Genomic DNA, 13,531 nt, shown 5'->3' on the forward strand with positions numbered 1-13,531 from the left:
AGTTTAAATCTAGCTAAATTACACTAAAAACACTGAATTCAAATTAATGTTAAGGTTTACAGTTCCATCAATTTGAGTTCTGCTGATTGGTAAAGACTTTATCTGCAATTAAAGAGCAAGACCCTGATTTCAATGCCTATGCAAACATAGCTTTAATAAACTATAATATGTTATACTTGCATTTACATTTGAACTACATTAGTTGTCCAACTTAAGATTGTCTCTCAAAGTCAAGAATTATATATTTTATTTCTTAGAATTTGAACTAAAATATTCAATAAAAAAGTTATTTTAATACAATTATTATTTTATAAAAATATATATTTTATTTTTAAAATTTGAATTTATATTTGAAAAAATAAATAATAACACTGATTTATTATTTAGTTTATAAAAATGGGTATGTTTTATTTATTAAAATTTGAATTAAGATTTTAAGAAAAAAATGATATATATATATATATATATATATATAAATAATTTATTTATTTATTAAAATTTGAATTAAAATATTCAATTAATTCATTTTTAATATAATTATTAGTTTATAAAAAATATTGTTATGATAAAAATGACTACATTGTATTAATAAAAAATAGTGCACGTCAAATAATGATTTACAATGTGCAATAAGATGTTCAAATTCTCAAACCAATAATAACAAAGATAAATACTAATAATATTTTTGTAAAAAAAAAAATAATTTACAATGTATTGTGCAATAAAATGTTCAAATTCTTAAACAAAAATTAAAAAATAAAAACATTTTGGTTAAACTTTATTAAATCAAAACAAATTTCATATATTGCATTATATGCTAAGCAACAAAATAATAAAAAATAAAAAATCAACATTAAAAAGAATTCATTTACTAAATTACTCATATCACGAATATTGATATTAAATTTTCGAATACTAAAACTTCTAACTATAAATATTTAAATTATTCATTATAAAACGTTTTAAACATTATATAATTATTTTAGAATTAAATTATTCATTATAAAACGTAGACTTTACAAATCTGCATATGATGACTCATTAGCATAAATATATTTTGACTCTTTGAACGTTATAGTTTAACAATTTTTATCCTCTGAAAATGGTTTTAAAAATATTATTTAATTAGTTTAATATTATAATTTAACAACAATTGTTTTTTTTGTTTTTTTAATCAAAACACAAATTAATTAACTTGTCTTGACCATAAATCACACTAGTTGGTTCGAAACGCGTCGACAAATGGTATTCCATGTGATTTTTGCCAAAAAATCTCTCACAAATTTGATATGGATCACAGAAGCATGAACTCTATAACAAATTAATTACTAAAAATTATTTTATATATATATTAAACATCTTATATTGACTGTTTAGTGTAAGTAAGAGTCAAGACCATGGATAAAGTGAAAATTCTCGAAACGTCTATATAAACGTCTTATATTGACGGTGTAGTGTAAGTAAGAGTCAAGACCATTGACATTGTGAAAATTTTCTAGATGTCCTATATTGACCGTCTAGTATAAGTAAGAGTCAAGACTACGGACATAGTGAAAATTCCCTTGATGTCCTATATTGACCACGGATAAAGTGAAAACATCCCATACGTCTTATATTGACCGTGTAGTGTACGTAAGAGTCAAGACCATTGACATTGTGAAAATTTTCTAGATGTCCTATATTGATCGTCTAGTATAAGTAAGAGTCAAGACTATGGACATAGTGAAAATTCCCTTGATGTCCTATATTGACCACAGATAAAGTGAAAACATCCCATACTTCTTATATTGACCGTCTAGTGTAAGTAAGAGTTAAGGCCACAGGCAGAGTGAAAATTCTTTAGACATCCCATATTGACCGTCTAGTATAAGTAAGAGTCAAGACCACGAACATAGTGAGTGAAAATTCCTTAGATGTCTCATATTGACCGTCTAGTATAAGTAAGAGTCAAGACCACAAACATAGTGAAAATTCCCTTGAGGTCCCATATTGAGCACAAATAGAGTGCAAACATCCCATATTGACCACAACAGAGTGAAAACCCGTTAGGGCCATGGATAGAGTGAAAACGTCCCATATTAACCACGGACAAAGTGAAAACTCCCTAGGGCCGCCTACTCCTTGCGCCTCATAAGTACAAGCTAATCATATCATTTTTTTGGGTATGGTAAGAAAGTTAACAACCCACCTCAACCACTAAATCTATCGTTAATTGACTTAAATTAAAATGTCGACGAAAACTAGACCGGAAATCTTCTATAACAAAATATTCTAATAACAAAACCTCAAATGATTAAACTAACCTTCAAAATTATAAAATATATAATTAAAATATTTATTCATGTTCTCATTGAACTTTGCACGGTTCTAAGCCTCCATAATCTTAAGAGTGTTTTTTCTAACTTTACACAATCCTAATAATAAAATGTCATTGATATAAATAAATACCCTAATCTCCACACATCTAGGAGGAAAAAAATGAATGATGTGATTAGCATCAAATTACTTGTAATTTTTTGTTTTTGAATTTATTATAAATATCACGAGGGACATTTTGCAGTGAAATTACTCTGTATTTTTATAAAAATTTAATTGGTCTAATTCCATTGGCTGTCAAAAAACGCGGGCAGGAGGCCCTGGGCGCTGTGGCCACCGGCGGAAGCCAGTCACCGCGCGTCCTTACTGGCGACCAGCAGCCGGCGCTCAGAAACCAAACGGTCAACACGTTGAACACGTCACAGCATCCAAACCATTGTTGATCGTACACGTCAGCATCATCTCTCAATCTCCCCGTCAAAAGGTATGCAGAGGAAACAAATTTCAGAGAGATGAGTGTCATCACGTGTCTGGCAGGAACGCGCCTAAGAGAACGAGTCAGCGACGTTTCGGCCATATTAGAGCTGACGTGGCGCCAAGTGGATCTCTGAAACCTGTCATGTGCTCGTTGTCGTAATTTTTGAGTGCAGTTGTACAGACGAAGCAGAAAAAAAGGGAGGGTTTGCAGCTTTTGATGAAGAAGAAGCAACATTGTCGTATTTTGGAATTCTCATTATTGGAAAAATCGTGGTGTGGGCATTTTCGATCCTTGAGCTGCATCTGCTACGCTTTCTGCCCATCTAAATTATTCCTTCATCGATGATGCTCTGCTGCCATTTTCATGCTTCCAGCTGCTTAAAGGAGGTCGCCGGTTCTAGTTTCGGGGCGGCCAATGATTCAGGGGTTTGAGGAAAATATGCAGCGATTTTAGGCACTTTGATTTTCAATCTCTGGACTATTTTTAACGGGAGGCCGCCGGTTCGAGTCTTCAGGCGGCCAATGATTTGGGGTTTGACCCGGTAAAGCGAGCGTTTCTTGCAGAATTCTTTGGGAAAGAAATTAATGTGGGGTGAAACAAAAGGCTTCAGAAGAGATGTATGCAGCTCCACCTCCTCAGATTCCGAACATGGGGGGGTCTAATATGGACCAAACTGGCAGCGAGAAGAGAGTATATCAAGCTTGGAAAGGAAGCAATGTAAGTAAAATCTTGCATTTTTGTTTTTGTGTTGCTTATTAGAGGAAACCCTTTCTCTTGATTCTTTTTCTTCAATAGTATGGGCGCAAGCCCTAGGATTTTATGGCGAATGTGTCTGTAATGAAGGTTACTTTGTGTTTTGAATGGATTTTTTTTCCCAGTTGCTCTCTGCCAAATGTGGAGTCTTCTCTCTTCAACCCATAACATTTAATATTTTAGATCCACATTTAATGCCCTATAAACAGATAAAACCCATTAGAGTACTTAGAACCATTGGGTGTGCTGATATCCAAGTTTATTACATTGCGCAGTATCTGCTACGCTATAGGACATGGCTGCTTTGTTAACTTTTCTGGAAGAGTCCGGAGTTGTCTGGAGTGAAGCCTGTGGTTTTTTGACTTTGATCACGTCATAGCCATCGAGTCAGGTATTGTCGATTAGGTCCTATGATGAACTAGGGGAATTATCGTGTGGCATGAAGCAATTAGACTTGTCGATGTTGAAGTCTGGCATTTAGTTGCTTTACATAATACAGTAGAGGGTTAGGAATAATCCGAAGGGTTGTAGTCCATGATGGTTGTGGGAAAATTGTACACTATTTCATTTTATGTAGCTGTAAAATCATTTAGTATCCACACTGACTGCGATGTAGACAACCACTACTTATTTGGATACTTGAAACCACTGTGCTTGTCATGGGGTGTGTCCAGAACCCAGTTTATTGCATTGCATAGTATCTGGCATGCCGCAGGAGAGGACAAATTTGTTGCATTGTTTGGAAGAGTTACAAGGTTTTTTGGAGTGAAGCCTGGGATATCTCTGGCTTTTCACACGCCATAAGCATCAAGGCAGGTACTGTTGAATAACTTATAGTGGATGACGATTCAGGGATCGTCCTATTTAGCATGAGGCATTCCGACTTGCCATTGTTTGAAGTCTGGCATTTAGTCAGTTGACATAACACAGTTGAAGGTCTGCCGTGATCAAATGCATTTTTTGCCAATGCTGGTTGTGGGCAAATTCTACAATCTAAGTTTATGCAGCAGTTAAGAATTATCGAGGCAAAACCTATTGTCTAGTGGTTTTTATAAACCAAATATGCTGGTTTGGTTATTAATTAGTTGATATGGGGAAAAAGTTGTGATTTTTCATTTGACGTAATTAGAGTTCTCTAATTTTTATCTCTGTTGCTGCTACACCTTAGTCCCTTTACAGATGGGATGGTTGGGTGTGACACACTGACAAACACATTTAATTTAATTACAAAAATGTCATTTTACCAGTTGGATGTTTCATCCTAAATGATATCTCAGTTAGTCTTGAACCCATATTGTCAATGTAATTGCCTCCGAAGGGTCCTTGAGGCCAATGCAAATTGGTTTAAAGACATTGTGAAAAGTTTCTTGAATAGGTCACCATGCCTCATAAATCTTCTAGTCCATGCCAATTCGTTATCTGTGTCAGCTACATAACAAACTTATACGCTACTTCAGTTAAGGAGTTCCTAGTCTGGTGTGTCCTTTTTTTTCTTGCCCTTGAGTTCAGGCTAATTCTTTCTTAAGGTCGTCTAGAAGGACAACATAAGCTTGCTAGGCTACTTTCCTATTTTGCATTTGCAAACAAGAATACATTATTTTACCATTATCTGCTTTCTGTTGCAAGTTAACTTCCCACTGATTCTTCGTTCTCTTATCTGATGCAGAAATTTTTCTTTGCTGGGAGGTTTATATTTGGGCCAGATGTGAGGTCACTGGTTTTGACGTTTGTTCTCATCCTCGTTCCAGCAACAATATTCTGTGTATTTGTTGCAAGAAAACTTTTGGACAAGTTTTCACATCATGCTGGAGTATCCATAATGGTCATTGCAGTGGTCTTCACAATATATGTTTGTGCTCTATCCCTTTTTCATTTTGAGCATATTAAATATTTTTATTTCCCTGGTATAGAGGTTTTGTTGCAATTCTATTTTTTCATAATTTTGGTTGAAAGCAGTTATAATTATTTATAAGAAACATATTTTATAATTATAATCAATCCCTTATTTTTCTTGTATTAAAACCACACTTCTTTGTGCTGGTTAATCATCATTACAAGTGTTTGCATTCTTTATAGTAGAGGCTTCTAAACTTACATTGCCTCTATCAAAATTGGTTGTAATTCACAGATTATGTCAGTCTTTTTAAAAATATCTCTATCCTCTTTAATGTTGGTGTGTTTTTTGTTTTTTTCTTAAATAATATTTCCATAGAAAAACGACGCTTAATTTTATTCATCAGAGAAGAAAAAAAATTACATTTTGCATATGCGTTTCTGCATTCCAGTACAAACAGATTGAGAAATATAGCATCCTCCATCAGCAGAAACCCTGAAGGTGTTGGAAAATCAAGAATCTTGTATATTGTGTTTGACTTTCCTTACTTGATAATTACTTGTGATGATAGTTGGCCTTTTATTACTTCTGTTTTTCTTGTTCATCAAACAATTACCAAAATAATGAAAATTACAAAGAGACAAAGTACACAAGATATAGGCTCCAAACCAGGGCAAAACCCCTCCAAGGGGAAAACCTAGAAAGAAAACTTTTCTTCTTACATAATCTTCTTACAATGAGACTTCCAAGACCCAAAGACCAAAAGCCCAAAATCCTCCCATGCACCAAGTCAACCCCCCCGCGAGATCTTCTCCAAGGTAGCTTCAAGACTTTGACCTTTTGCAGCTTCGCTCTAGAATTTCGGCCTCCTACAACTCACAGCTACACATAAACCCTAGCATCTTCACGAATCACACGTGTGAAAAGAAAAAGAGATAAACGCAAGAGACTTCGATTTCTTCTTCCTTCCTTCGTCCTTCCAGCTCTTTCTCTTCCTTTGCTATTGCAGATCAAACTTGTGATGCAATGGTGTGTCAAAATGAGTCGAGCTCCTTCTATTTATAGCCTTCTTGAGGGGTCGAATAACCCTCCTTTAGGTTGACTTCACCTTGACTGGGGCCGACTTGGTCTTGGAGGAATAAATGGCTTTTTCTTGACAAAAATAAATATTTTTCTTTGTTACAAAGAGTCCAAATGGGACTATAATACATGACATAAATTCTTCTTTGTCCTAGAAAGACCTAGAAGCACGAAGAACATGCTTTTGACCTAGACTTCAGCATGAAACCCATGCTTTTGAATATATATATATTTTTCTTTCTTTATTCAAAATATACAATGTAATGATTACAAAAAGTCATTATGAAGACCAAACCTAGTTACAATTTCCAACACTCCCTCTTAACTAGGGAGGTATTCATAATCCCATCATGAAGTACAAGGAATCTCAAACTTGAAGCATTCTCATAAGAAGAGTTAGATTGATAAGCCATTTGTCAAGCATCTATATCATTATCAACATTGTCATTGAAGGCCTTAACTAGACAAGCGCATCTTTATTTGAGAGCATTATGTTATGAGGCTTTATGTGAGCTGCCACATTACCTCTAAGGTTCACCGGGTATGTCCTTTTAGGACTATTCTTATCTTGGATTTCCAAGTCTGAAACCTCAAAGAATATCGCTTCTCTTTGACTACTCTTATATTGGATGCCCTACCTCATCCTCAAAGAGTATTGGTCTATAACTTATTTCCTGGATTATACAATCCATAAGAAGTTTCAATCTTAGATGCTTATCTAGTCCCTCAGATTCCATTATTTCCTTATGGCCTTCACTAAGACTTACGGTTGTTAGTCTTGTTAGAGCATGACACATAAAGATAAGAACTATCCAACATCACTCCCTCTCAATTGGGGAAGAGATGTCCACCAAACCAAGCTTACCTCTCAGGTACTCAAGCTTCTTGTTTGGTAATGCTTTTGTCAGAATATCTTCTGCCTGTTCATCTGTAGGTAGATAATGCAGCTCCACTGGGGTGGCATGAGGGGGAGGGGTTCTCATTAATCCCGATGGAATAATTGTGGATTAGTATGCTTGAGGTTTGGGCAGAAGACAAATAATGAAGCAGAAGCCTATGGGTTATTATATGGCCTCACCTTAGCCAACAATATGGAATCAAGGACATGAACATATTGGGGGAATCTCTCCTAATTATAAAACATATGAACACAAGCACGACAACCCAGAACAACAAGTTGAATCAAGTTCTAAAAAGAACCCAATGCTTATGTTCTCTCTTTGAGAACCTTCAATTCTTTCACATCTTGAGAAGTCTAAATCATGAGGAGGACTTGCAAGAAAATATAGCTTGCCAAATGAAAGAAAGATGTAATCAAGTAAATGGAATTGAAGGATACCTCCCCATCCCCTAATCTTGACCATGAGTAGAATGCATCTGGAGGCAAATATTTTATATTATTTGAAGCATAGAAACAATTTGTTTTGGAGTTTGGAGCTTAAGGGTGTAAACTCATTCACTAACCCTTGCTCTGCGGGGTTTATGTTTATATATCCCCTTCTGTTTCCCGTAGACTTCCCCTTCATCTCCTCCTCCTCTCCTCTCTTCACATTTCCCCCTCTTCGCTTTGCTTGCATCCACCTCCCCCTCTCACTCATCTCTCCTCCTCCCCTAGGCTTCCCCTTCATCTCCCCCTCCTCTCCTCCCTTCACCTTTCCCCCCTCCTCGCTCTGCTGGCATCCTCCTCCCCCGCCCTCTCATCTCACCTCCCCCCTCAGCTCCGTATACCCTTGCTTCAAACATCGCATCAGGAATATGAGGTGGCGGCCTCTCGTCCTCAACACTTGGAATAAGCCGTGCAATTTAATCACCTCGACGTGTGACTGCATTATTTTGTTGTCCTGGACACTTGGTGATGGGATTGGCATAAGTGTGGGAGATCAATTGACTATGCTCTGTAATCAAGCCCGTCGCATAACTAGCAAACCAGAGCCATGCGAGAAATCTTTGAGATTGAGCCTCATTTAATTCTCTGGGGTAAGATTTGATGGCTCGCGTGAGGGACAGTTAATAGGCACCAGGCGAATGTCGTTTCAGGCTGCAAGGCATTCATGGATGGTAATTGGGACCCTGGAGGTATGTTTTCATTCTCATGGTTTAGGGATTTCTATAAATTGGGAAACAATGATCAAAATCACTATAGTAGAGAGGTCTCTGTCTAGAAGGCCGAGAGGGGTAGGTTGCATAGGCATAGTTGGGGCTGTCTGTGGGCAATTTGGGAAGTTGAATTCTGCCTCTGGGTCGATCTTAGTGTTGGAGAGTCTCTGCATGAGATCCTTGATGTTGAAAACAATAATGTTTGTGAGCTTCTGAGAGTAGGGCCTTTGTCAATTGAGCCTCTGTTTAGGTCCCTGTGTCGAATTAGGTCCTTATGGTATTTTTTGGGTAATAATTCCTCGACGGTGGATTCACGGCCTCTATCTCCTAGAATCTTTCTGTTTGGTGTGGAGAATTGTATAGATCTCAAGAGTACTATTGGGAATTCAATTTATGGTAGAATCTGCAGTGCTGTGGAGACTCCTGGGATTGTAATTTGGTCATGTTCTCTCCTTGAGGACTCCTAGGTGTTGTGGAATTTCTGCTTCTCCTCGATGAATTTGGGGTCACAGAGTTTGTCTCTTTGTGGCTATTGGGAATCAGTCTTCCCTTTGAAATTTCTCCCTCAATCAGATATCATGGATGCTTGGGGATATCGTCGACGGCGTTCGGGCGGGGTGGCTAGTCGCATGGACAGGAATTGGGAGAAGTGCCCCCCTCTGGCTACTGTCTCCCCTCATGTTTGTACCCCCTGCGACCGAGAGCATTTGGAATTAAGGGCAAGTTTGGCTGAACTCCAGAATTGCTTCTAGAAACAATGAGAAGAAGCATGCGAAATGCTTGAGAGAAGCATAGAGAAGAACCAGAAGAACCATCAACTGTAAGACGAGGTGTTTGCACTGCGCAACCAAATTGAAGAATTGCAGATTCAGCTAGCTGAGAAGAATCCGCATTCTAAGGAGGAATCATTAGGGATTGATCTCAACAGGCTGACTGATCCAAATGACTAGTCTTCTCTAGTGTTTTATGCTAAACTATAAATGTATTTTGCTACTTGGTCAGTTTTGTAAGGCATATCTGAATGATTTTGTAATAGCTCGGTCGAAATTTGTATTTCCCATAGTATTTGGGCTCAACTTGATAGTCTGAAAATAATGCTGCCCAAAGATGGCACTGTTTTCGAAGTGTAATCTCCCGTTGTTTGCTGCGACCGGACGTAGATTGATATAATACTACTACTCTTTTCTGCAAAAAAAAGAAGAAGATAATGCAACTCAACGACCCCATCTCGTACGAAGCTTATGATGTAATGATACTTATTATTTATATGCTTTGTCCTAGCATGAAACACTGAGTCTTCTGTCAATCTTATGCAACTTTCATTATCACAATGTATGCATGTAGGGCTAAGCGGTCCTTCAAACAAATCTGATAATAACTTCCTGAGCCAAACAACTTCCCTACAGACTTCACTTGCAACAACATACTTAGCTTCAACACTACTCAAAGTAATTGTATCTTGCTTTCTGCTCATCCATGAGACCATGGAAAATCCTAAGCTGAAGCATCCACCTATTGTGCTTCTTCCACCTGTCTCACTGCCACCCAATTTGAATCTGTATATCCCATGAGTTGAATCACATTACCATTAGTTGAAGGCAGTGATGTACAGTTCCACGCAAATATCTTAAGATGTGTTTGGCTGCTATCCAATGTACATGCTTTGGTTCCATCTGAAACTCACTGAGGACATTTACTGCAAAACAAATGTTAGGTCTAGTGTTTACCAGATACGTCAAAGACCCAATCAATTGACTGTAGCAAGTAGGATCTACCAGACTAGAATCTATACTCCTCAACTTCTTTAGATTGGTAATCATAGGAGTCATCATTGGCTTGCTATCCATCATGCAAAATTTCTGCAGAATCTTGATCACATATTCCACTTGACCGAGATATATTTCTCCTGGTTTTTGCCAAACTTCTAGTCCCAAGTAATAATGCATAATCCGAAGATCCTTCATATCAAACTCAGTTGCTAACTGCTTCTTGCATTCCTGAAGTCGATGCTCTACACCTGTAACAAGTAGATCATCCACATATATGAGTATGATGGTTGGTTCACCCTGGACCACCATGATGTATAGGTTAGGATCTGCAAAACTCTTGGTAAAACCAAGTCTCAATAGGTATGCATCCATTCTTGCATACCAAGCTCTAGGTGCTTGCTTTAAGCCATATAGAGCTTTCTTCAGTCTGTAGACATGAGTCTTCCTTTGATTTATTTCAAATCCTTGAGGCTGCTCAATATAAACCTCTTCATCAATAGTCCCATTCAAAAAAGTTGTCTTAACATCCATTTGATGGATGTTCCATCTCATAGTAGTAACCAAAGAAACAAGCGATCTAATTGTTATACATCTTGCTGTAGGAGCAAAGGTTTCTTTGTAATCAATACCTTCTTTTTGTGAGAAGCCTCTAGCTACAAACCTTGCTTTGTATTTATCAATGCTCCAAACTGCTACATGCTTGATCTTAAATATCCATCTTGAAGTGACTATCGATTTGTCACTTGGCCTAAGAATGATTTCCCAAATATCATTCTTCATAATTGACTGGTATTCTTCCTGAATCACATTCTTCCACTCTTGATGTTTAACTACATTATCATAGGAGGAAGGTTCAACTTCAATGAGCTTCGTCATATATGTTGCATATCCAGAATACCTTTTTGGTATTTTACTCTCTCTAAAGGTCCCCTTTGTTGTGTGTCCTTCTGCTTCTTGTAGAGTAGTTCTCAACCAAGTAGGCCTCTTTTGATTTCTAGGAACAATTGCTTGTTGCACAGGCTCACTAGGATACCATCATTGTCTCTCGAGATATCCTCAAAGATAGGTATCTCTTCTTTATCATAATCGACTGGAACATCTTATGATTTCTTGTAAGCCATACTTTCATCAAAGATGACATCCCTGCTTACTTCGATTCGATGACTCTATTTAATATAGATTTTGTAAGCTTTTGATGAAGCATTATACCTAACAAAGATGCCCTTTAGACCGGTAGGACCCAACTTCTTCCTTTTGTCCTTTGGTATATGTATATAAACAAGACACCCAAATATTCAAGATGATCCACACTTGGCTTCTTTCCTATAAATGCTTCTTTTAGAGTCATGTTGTTGAAAATATTGTGAGGACTTGGGTTTGCAAGTAAACATCTGTCACATATGCTTCTCCCCATAGGAATTGAGGGAGATCTCCATCATGTAGCATGGCCCTGACACATTCTTCAATTGTTTTGTTCTTCTTTTCGGTCACACCATTTTGTTCAAGATTGTAAGGAATAATAAGCTCCTTCTTAATCCCCGCTTCCTTGCAGAAAACTATGAGTTCTTTGGAGGTATATTCTCCACCATTGTCGGACCCCAAAATCTTAATCTTTCTTTCAGTCAGATTCTCAACTTCCTTTGTGAATTGTTGAAACTTCTCGAACACCTCATCTTTGTTTTTGAGGAGGTATAACCAAGTTTTCCTTGAGAAATCATTAATGAAGGTCACATAATATTGATTCCCACTAAGAGATTTTACTGCCATAGGACCACATACATCAGAGTGTATGAGATCCAAAACTTCCTTAGATCTGGTATCACTTCTTGCAAATGGTTTCTTAACGTTCTTGCCTAGAGAAAAACCCTTACAGGTCCTTTCATGTTCTTCCTTTAATTCAGGGATGCCATCAACCATTTGATTTAGAGATGGAAAAATCTTATAATGAAGGTGTCCATACCTTCTGTGCCTTATTTTGGAAGGGTTCATATTTAACTGAACTAAGGCTTGAGATAGAGTTATAAAAAGCCTATATAATGCCCCCTCACGAATCCCAATTAACCTAGCATTATTAGTACTAGAGTCCTTGCCCCAGACTGAAACCTTGCCATCAACAAAAACAATTCTATCTCTATCATCCTCTAGATAAGAAATAGAAAGTAAGTTTTTCTTCAAACCTGGAACATATAGAATGTTGTTGAGGTGAATATTTCCACCAGACTCAGGCTCCAACAAAGTAGATCCAATCCCTTTCATTGGATAGCTCTTCTTGTCTCCAAGTTCAATTGAATGAGAGGAGGTTCCTTTTGACAAAGTCTAGAGTTGACTGCATTCTCCTATGTCTGGAAGCACCATTGTCAATAATCCATACATTTTCGTCCTTGAGAGTGCCAGATAAAGCGGATAGTAGACTCCCATCTATCACTCTTTCTTCTAGCTTGGAGATCAACTTTAGGATGCAACCTTTGATGGATGTAGTGAGATTCCCAAGACAATTGAAACCCTTTTTCATAACCCTTGCCATAATGCCAACTAGGATGTGATCTTTAATCTCCTTCTTGCACCTTAGCTCTGATACCATGTTGGAAAATCAAGAATCTTGTATATTATGTTTGACTTTCCTTACATCAAGTCCAATAGAGATACATCTTAAACTTCTAGCCAAGAACAAGGTCAACTTGACCAATAATATCACTATGGGCAAACCTGGTCAAATTGCCCTTATGTCAAGTCACAAGGTTGCCCAAAAGTCTCGGCTACTCTGCTCTGCTAGGGCCAAATTTCAGCCACTTCTTGAACTTAGAAAATTCGGACTTATTGCCAAATATGCCAAGAAAACAACACACATATGAAGTTAACAAAGAGAGAAGATGCGAGGTCAAACTTGGAGAGAGAAATTTTCTTCTTATCTTATTCGTCCTTTGCTCAGATCAAAATATATCTTGTGTGTGAGGTCGAATAATGCTATGAGGAGGAGGTCAAATAAGTTATATACTTACATCTTAGGAGGCCAAATGGGCCACAACGGGGCAGGGCCGAGTTGACTAAGTGGAGGGTCAACTTGACTTTCTTGAGGCTAAAATTCTAAATTCTAAACTTTTTCATTTTAAAACTAACATGAAGAACACACCCAATATATATTATTACATATACATCAATGGCCAAAATATGAATTATGAAGACTGACCATAACTACAAAATTCA

General features: G+C 37.2%; 1 pseudogene across 1 annotated transcript in view; it reads left to right on the plus strand.

Annotated features, from left to right (window-relative positions):
- Positions 1-2,846: 2,846 nt before the first annotated feature.
- The window catches only part of LOC149200876 (putative protein S-acyltransferase 7), a 63,114-nt pseudogene continuing 52,429 nt past the window's right edge, over positions 2,847-13,531 (plus strand). The window contains exons 1-2 of the transcript XR_016253852.1: positions 2,847-3,511; positions 5,214-5,396. The product of XR_016253852.1 is annotated as a putative protein S-acyltransferase 7 (transcript). The remainder of the gene's footprint in view (positions 3,512-5,213; positions 5,397-13,531) is intronic.

Source organism: Pinus tabuliformis, chromosome 2_1 (assembly GCF_031772625.1).
Source record: "Pinus tabuliformis cultivar Carrire ecotype Pingquan chromosome 2_1, CPIR1, whole genome shotgun sequence".
NCBI lineage: Eukaryota > Viridiplantae > Streptophyta > Pinopsida > Pinales > Pinaceae > Pinus > Pinus tabuliformis.